Source organism: Aquarana catesbeiana, linkage group LG03, assembly GCF_042186555.1.
Source record: "Aquarana catesbeiana isolate 2022-GZ linkage group LG03, ASM4218655v1, whole genome shotgun sequence".
Classification (NCBI taxonomy): Eukaryota; Metazoa; Chordata; class Amphibia; order Anura; family Ranidae; genus Aquarana; species Aquarana catesbeiana.
Window position 1 is genome coordinate 226,890,801 of NC_133326.1, and position 7,164 is coordinate 226,897,964.

The window sequence follows — 7,164 nt, forward strand, 5'->3', positions numbered from 1 at the left end:
AGAGCAATGCAGCTCTGCCTCAGAAACACAGACAAGGCCTGATTCACACCTATGCAATTTTAGTGCTTTTTGCAGGTTTGCACATGCATAGGAAACCATGTTAAATGGACTGTAGTGCAAAAAGCACTAAAAATGCATAGTTGTGAAGCAGGCCTCAGGGTCATAGCAGTGCACAGCGATGTTGGACTATTTTATTGTATAACAGAGAGGGGCATGCTGCCACTGCATCCATTATCATTAACCACTTGGCCTCCAGAAAGTTTTACCTCCTCTCCCCTCTCTCCTCTCCTCTCTCCCTCTCTCCTCTCTCCCCTCTCACCCCTCTCTCTCCTCTTCCCCTCTTCCCCTCTCTCCCTCTCTCCTCTCCCCCTCTCCCCCTCTCTCCTCTCCCCCTCTCCCCCTCTCTCCTCTCCCCCTCTCTCCTCTCTCCTCTCCCCTCTCCCCTCTCCCCTCTCCCCTCTCCCCTCTCCCCTCTCCCCTCTCCCCTCTATTACCAGGGCGTTTTTTGCTATTCAGCACGGCGTTATTTTAAAGCAGAGCTCCACCCACAAAGGAAAGCTCCACTTGTCTGTCTCCGTTGTCACATTTGCCACATTTTGGGAGGAGGCAGACAAGTGGAGCTTTCCTTTTTGGGTGGAGCTCAGCTTTAACCACTTGCTTACAGGGCACTTAAACCCCCCTCCTGCCCAGACCAATTTTCAGCTTTCAGTGCTCTCACACTTTGAATGACAATTACTCAGTCATGCAACACTGTACCCAAATGATTTTTTTGTACTTTTTTTCATACAAATAGAGCTTTCATTTGGTGGTATTTGATCACCTCTGGGTTTTTTATCTTTTGCAATATAAATGAAAAAAGAACGAAAATTTTGAAAAAAATGCTTTTTTCTTCGTTTCTGTGATAACATTTTCCAAATTAGCAATTTTTCTTCATAAATGTTGGCCACAATTTATACTGCTACATATCTTTGGTAAAAATAACCCAAATTAGTGGATATTATGTGGTCTGTGTGAAATTTATAGAGTCTACAAGCTATGGTGCAAATCATAAAAAAATGATCACACCTGATGTACTGAGGCCCATCTCATTTCTCGAGACCCTAACAAGCCAGGAAAGTACAAATGCCCCCCAAATGACCCCTTTTTGGAAAGTAGACATTCCAGGGTATTTAGTAAGAGGCATGGTGAGTTATTTGAAGTTGTCATTTTTTCCCACAATTTTTTGCAAATTAAGATTTTATTTTATTTCTTTATATTTTTTTCAGAAAATTGCCATTGTAATGGCTTATTTCTCTCACATGGAATGTGCATACCACAAATGACAACCCAAAATACATTCGGCTACTCCTTCTGAGTATTACAATACCACATGTGTGGGGCTTTTTCACTAACTGGCCACATACAGAGGCCCAACATGCAGGGAGCATCATCAGGTGTTCAAGAAGTATAAATTACCCATCTAACTTGTTGACTACCTATTACACTTTTGAAGGCCCTAGAGCACCAGGACAATGGAAACGTACACAAAATGACCCCATTTTGCAAAGCTAACACCCCAACGTATAATCTATGAGGCATAATGAGTCTTTTGAATGGTTCATTTTTTTCCAGAAGTTTTTGGAATATGTGGGGAAAAAAATGAAAACGCATTTTTTTTTTACACAAAGTTGTCCGTTTATAAGATATTTCCAACACATAGCATTTACATAGCAAAAATAACACCCCAAAATACATTCTGCTACTCCTCCTGAGTAAAACGATACCACATGTGTGAGACTTTTACACAGCCTGACCACATACAGAGGCCTAACATTGAAGTAGCACCTTCAGGTGTTCTAGAAGCATAAATTACACATCTCATTTCTCACCCACCTATTACACTTTTGAAGGCCCTGAAGCACGAGGACAATGGAAACGCCCACAAAATGACCCCATTTTGGAAAGCACACACCCCAACGTATAATCTATGAGGCATAATGAGTCTTTTGAATGGTTCATTTTTTTCCAGAAGTTTTTGGAATATGTGGAAAAAAAATGAAAACGCATTTTTTTTTACACAAAGTTGTCCGTTTATAAGATATTTCCAACACATAGCATTTACATAGCAAAAATAACACACCAAAATACATTCTGCTACTCCTGAGTAAAACGATACCACATGTGTGAGACTTTTACACAGCCTGACCACATACAGAGGCCTAACATTGAAGTAGCACCTTCAGGTGTTCTAGGAGCATAAATTACACATCTCATTTCTCACCCACCTATTACATTTTGAAGGCCCTGGAGCACCAGGGCAATGGAAACTCCCACAAAATGATCACATTTTGGAAAGCTAACACCCCAACGTATAATCTATGAGGCATAATGAGTCTTTTGAACGGTTCATTTTTTTCCAGAAGTTTTTGGAAAATGTGGAAAAAAATGAAAACGCATTTTTTTTTTACACAAAGTTGTCCGTTTATAAGATATTTCCAACACATAGCATTTACATAGCAAAAATGACACCCCAAAATACATTCTGCCGCTCCTTTTGAGTATGGCAATACCACATGTGTGAGACCTTTACACAGCCTGGCCACATACAGAGATCCAACATGCAAGGAACACCGTCAGGTGTTCCAGGGACACATAGCATGCACATACCAAGAATTACACCCCAAAATACATTATGCTGAGCAAAGGGTAAACAAAAGATTACCTGTGGTTTTAGTAGTACAGTTGTCCACAGGAGGATAGCACTGGTCCAGGCAGCAGGCAGGGACTTGGTCAGCAACAGCAAACACAATTTTTCAGGCAGCAGGCAGGAATACTGACCATAGTCAGTACAGGCAGCAGGCAGGCATACTCTCCATATACATTCCAGGGTCAGTGCAGGCAGAGATTGTCAGCAGTGCCAAAATATTGGTCTTGGTAGTAGGCAGGAACATGGTCCATGTGCTGTGGTCAGTGCGACAAACAGAGGCATGACGGCAGTAAGTCCTACAGGCAGCAGGCAGAAGTAGGGCCTCCTTCAGGACAGAATGGGGACAGGGGTAGAGGCTTCTCCCACTCAAATCTCTTTGAAGCCTCCCAGTCTCCAGACCCTAATCTAGGAATGAGAAAACAAAGAAAATTAATTTCTTCATCCAGAAAAATTATTCTGGAGCCCCTCACATATGTGAGACCCCTGTGTTGAATCCCACAAGTCCAGTTGCAGGGTACAAGATCAGTCCAAGAGGCAGGCAAGAGGCATAGTCAAACAGTCCAAGGTCAGTTCCAGATCAGGCAGAGGTATGTACAGAATCCTTAGGCAGAAGCATGGTCGAATAACAGTCCAGGGTCAGTTCCAGATCAGGCAGCGGTATGTACAAAATCATCAGGCAGAAGCGTGGTCGAATAACAAGCCAGGGTCAGTTACAGAGCAGGCAGTGGCATAAGGGGTGTGAAGGCAGGATTACGTTTACCATAACTTCACTAATAATTTAGTGAAGTATGGTAACGGCGGAAAATTCACCTATGCAGAGGCCTGGTTGGGAATGACATTGTGCACAATAATAAGATGTGTCTCTTCTGACTCCTGCTCTGGTACACACCTTACATCTTTTTTGACGTCTTTGGCCTGTTGGTTTGGGAGGGAGTTTATCTGGAAAGTGACGTTCGGAGAGTCGACTAACAACATCTGATCGGATGTTTTCTGGTGGGCCGTTCGGGAATATAAGGGCAGTGTAAATTTCCTCCTGGTAGCCAAGGAAGGGTTGGGGGTTTTGGGTGGAGTTGCGGTAAATGATATAGGAATTGAATATGGCCAATTGAAAAAAATAAATTGCTACTTTTTTGTACCAATGGTATGTCCGTCTTGTGGCAAGGTATGATTCCAACATTTGATCGTTGAAGTCGACTCCCCCCATAAACAAATTGTATTCATGGATGCATGTTGGTTTTTGGGTGGGGCCATTCCTTCTGGGGATTTCCACATAGGTGTTATTGTGGATGGAAGACAATATGTACACATCCCTTCTGTCCCTCCACTTCACTGCCAGAATCTCTTTGTTATGCAGACTTGCCGTTTCTCCTTTTCTCAACTTCTTAGTAACAAGACTTTGAGGAAAGCCCTTCCGATTCTTTTTTACGGTGCCACATGCTGGCGTCTTCTTCCGGTGAAGGTTGTGAAACAGGGGCAGAGATGTGCAGAAGTTGTCTACATACAGGTGGTAGCCTTTCTCCAGTAGGGGGTATATGAGGTCGAAAAACAACTTTCCCGCTGGATCCCATGTAGTCCGGGCAATTAGGGGGTTGCAGCTGGGTGTCCTTCCCTTTGTACACTATGAAGGAATATGTGTACCCTGTGGCTCAGTCACATAATTTGTACACCTTCACCCCATAGCGGGCCCTTTTGCTGGGGATAAATTGCTTAATTTTAAGCCTGCCACTAAATTTAACCAGGGACTCATCCACACATATGTGTTGGTCCGGGGTGAACAGCTGGGGGAATACTTCAGAAAAATAATTTAATATTGGCCAAATTTTGTAAAGCCTTTCATAATTTGGATCATTTCGGAAGGGCACTGGGTATTGTCACTGAAATGTAGGAACCTCATTATTATCATATACCTAGTTCTGGGCATTACCGCGGAGAAGAGCGGCATGTGGTGGATGGGGTGGGTTGACCAATAGGAACGGAATTCATTTTTTTTTGGTGAGTCCCATATTAAATGTGAGGCCCAAAAAAACCTTGAACTCCTCCACTGTCAGGTTTCTCCACTCGAAGGGACGGGCATAATATGATGTGGGATTTTGCAAAATAAATTGCTGTGCATACAGGTTGCACTGGGCCACAATTGACACCAACATGTCCTCCGTAAAAATTAAATTAAAAAAATTAATTGGGGTAAAATTCTCTGTGTCAACCTGGACTCCTGGCTGGGCAGTGAAAGGGGGAACGCTAGCTTCTCCTGAATTAGGAGGGAGCCACAAGGGGTTCTGGAGGGCATAGGGAAGGCTGGCATGGGACCTAACCCTTTGGGGCTGAGATGACACCCCACTGGTACTTGGCCTTTCTTGCCAAGGTACTGCAGTGCTGGTGGATGGCACTGCGGTGCTAGTGGATGCCACTGCCTCTTCACCAGAACGCCTTTGTTTGGCGGGCCGCGTTTCTTCCTCCTCTGAGTCTGTAAGTGTTCCACTACTGAGGACTGGCTCGTAATTTACGTCAGACTCAGAATCCGAATTGGAAAGGGAATCCGAAAAAGAGAGCTCCCCGTTGCTCTCATCGGCCGTGGAAAGAATTTGGTATGCCTCCTCGGCGGAAAAGCTTTTTTTGGACATGGCTGCTGGTGGTTCTGAGATTGCACAGGTGTGTGCTAAGCCTGCACTGATGAGGTGGCACTGATGAGCACTTATGTGCACTGATTGATGGCACAGGTGTGCACTGATGAGGCGGCACAGATGGGCACTGATCGCACAGATGGGCACTGATGAGGCGGCACAGATGGCCACTGATGAGGTGGCACAGATGGGCACTGAGGCAGCACAGATGGGCACTGAGGAAGCAGCACAGATGTGCACTGATTGATTTCACAGATGTGCACTAATGAGGCGGCACAGGTGGGCACAGATATGCACTGATGTGGCACTGGTGAGGTGGCACAGATGGGCACTGATGAGGCAGCAAAGATGGGCACTGATGAGGTGGCACAGATGGGCACTGAGGCAGCACAGATGTACACTAATGAGGTGGCACAGGTGGGCACAGATATGCACTGATGTGGCACTGGTGAGGTGGAACAGATGGGCACTGATGAGGCGGCACAGATAGGCACTGATGAGGCAGCACAGATGGGCACTGATGAGGCGGCACAGATGGGCACTGATGAGGCGGCACAGATGTGCACTGATTGATTGCACAGATGTGCACTTTTGAGGTGGCACAGATGGGCACTGTTGAAGTGGCACAAATGGGCACTGTTGAGGCGGCACAGATAGGCACTGATGAGGCGGCACAGATGGGCACTGATGAGGCGGCACAGATGTGCACTGATTGCACAGATGTGCACTGAGGCGGCACAGATGGGCACTGATTGGTACAGATGGGCACTGATGAGGTGGCACAGATGGGCACTGATGAGATGGCACAGATGGGCACTGATGAGGTGGCACAGATGGGCACTGATGAGGTGGCACAGATGCACACTGATTGCAAAGATGGGCACTGATTGCAGATGGGCACAGATGGGCACACACGGGCACAGATGGCACAGATGGGCACTGATGGCACAGATGATACACTGATGGCACAAGTGGGCACTGATGCGCACAGGTGGGCACAGATGGCACTAGATAGATGTCACTGTGGGCACTGTTGGGCACTTTTTGGGCACACTTTCTCTTTTATACTGTAAAAATTTACTCAGAGAATCTCTCTCTCTCCTCACACGCTGTCTCTGTGTGAGGAGAGAGAGCCGGCAATGAGAGATGGCGATCGCGCTGTAAACGGCCGCTGTGATTGGCAGTTTACAGCGATCTGTGATTGGCTGTGTCCAAGGGACACGGCCAACACACATTTTCCCCCAGGCGCGCTCATGAGAGCGCGCTGAGAACGAGGAAAGGGGACGACTTCAATAGACATCGTCCCGGTAATGTAGATCCGCGCTGTTGCCGTCATTTGGCAATAGCCCGGATCTGAAGAGGTTAAAGTAACGCCGTTCTGAATAGCAAAAAACGCCCTGGTAATGAAGAGGGGGGGTAAAACCTTCCCTAGGCCAAGTGGTTATACCTTTTGTCAGACCCAGGTACCCGCTCCCACTTCTGGCTCGGCAAACTGAGCCAGAAGTTTGCCCCCCCCCCCCCCATTATCCCGCAGCCTTCAGGGGCACTTCACAGGTCACGCATGCGGAGTAGGAAACCGACTGTGAAGCCGCAAGCCTTCAACTGCTGGTTTCCCTTAGGATGGCGGCGCCAGCACCTGATATCCGACTGCAGAATCGACTCAGATGATGACATCGTGGGATGCCTGGACAGGTAAGTGCCCTAATTTTAAAACTCAGCAGCTACAATATTTGTAACTGCTGACTTAAAAGGGTTGCAACCCTCGTGTTTTTTCTCCTTAATGCATCCACCTGAGCCCCGTAATCCCCTCAGTGGAGACGCGCTCTTCCCCTCTGCCCGGGGTTCTCGGCTCTTGAT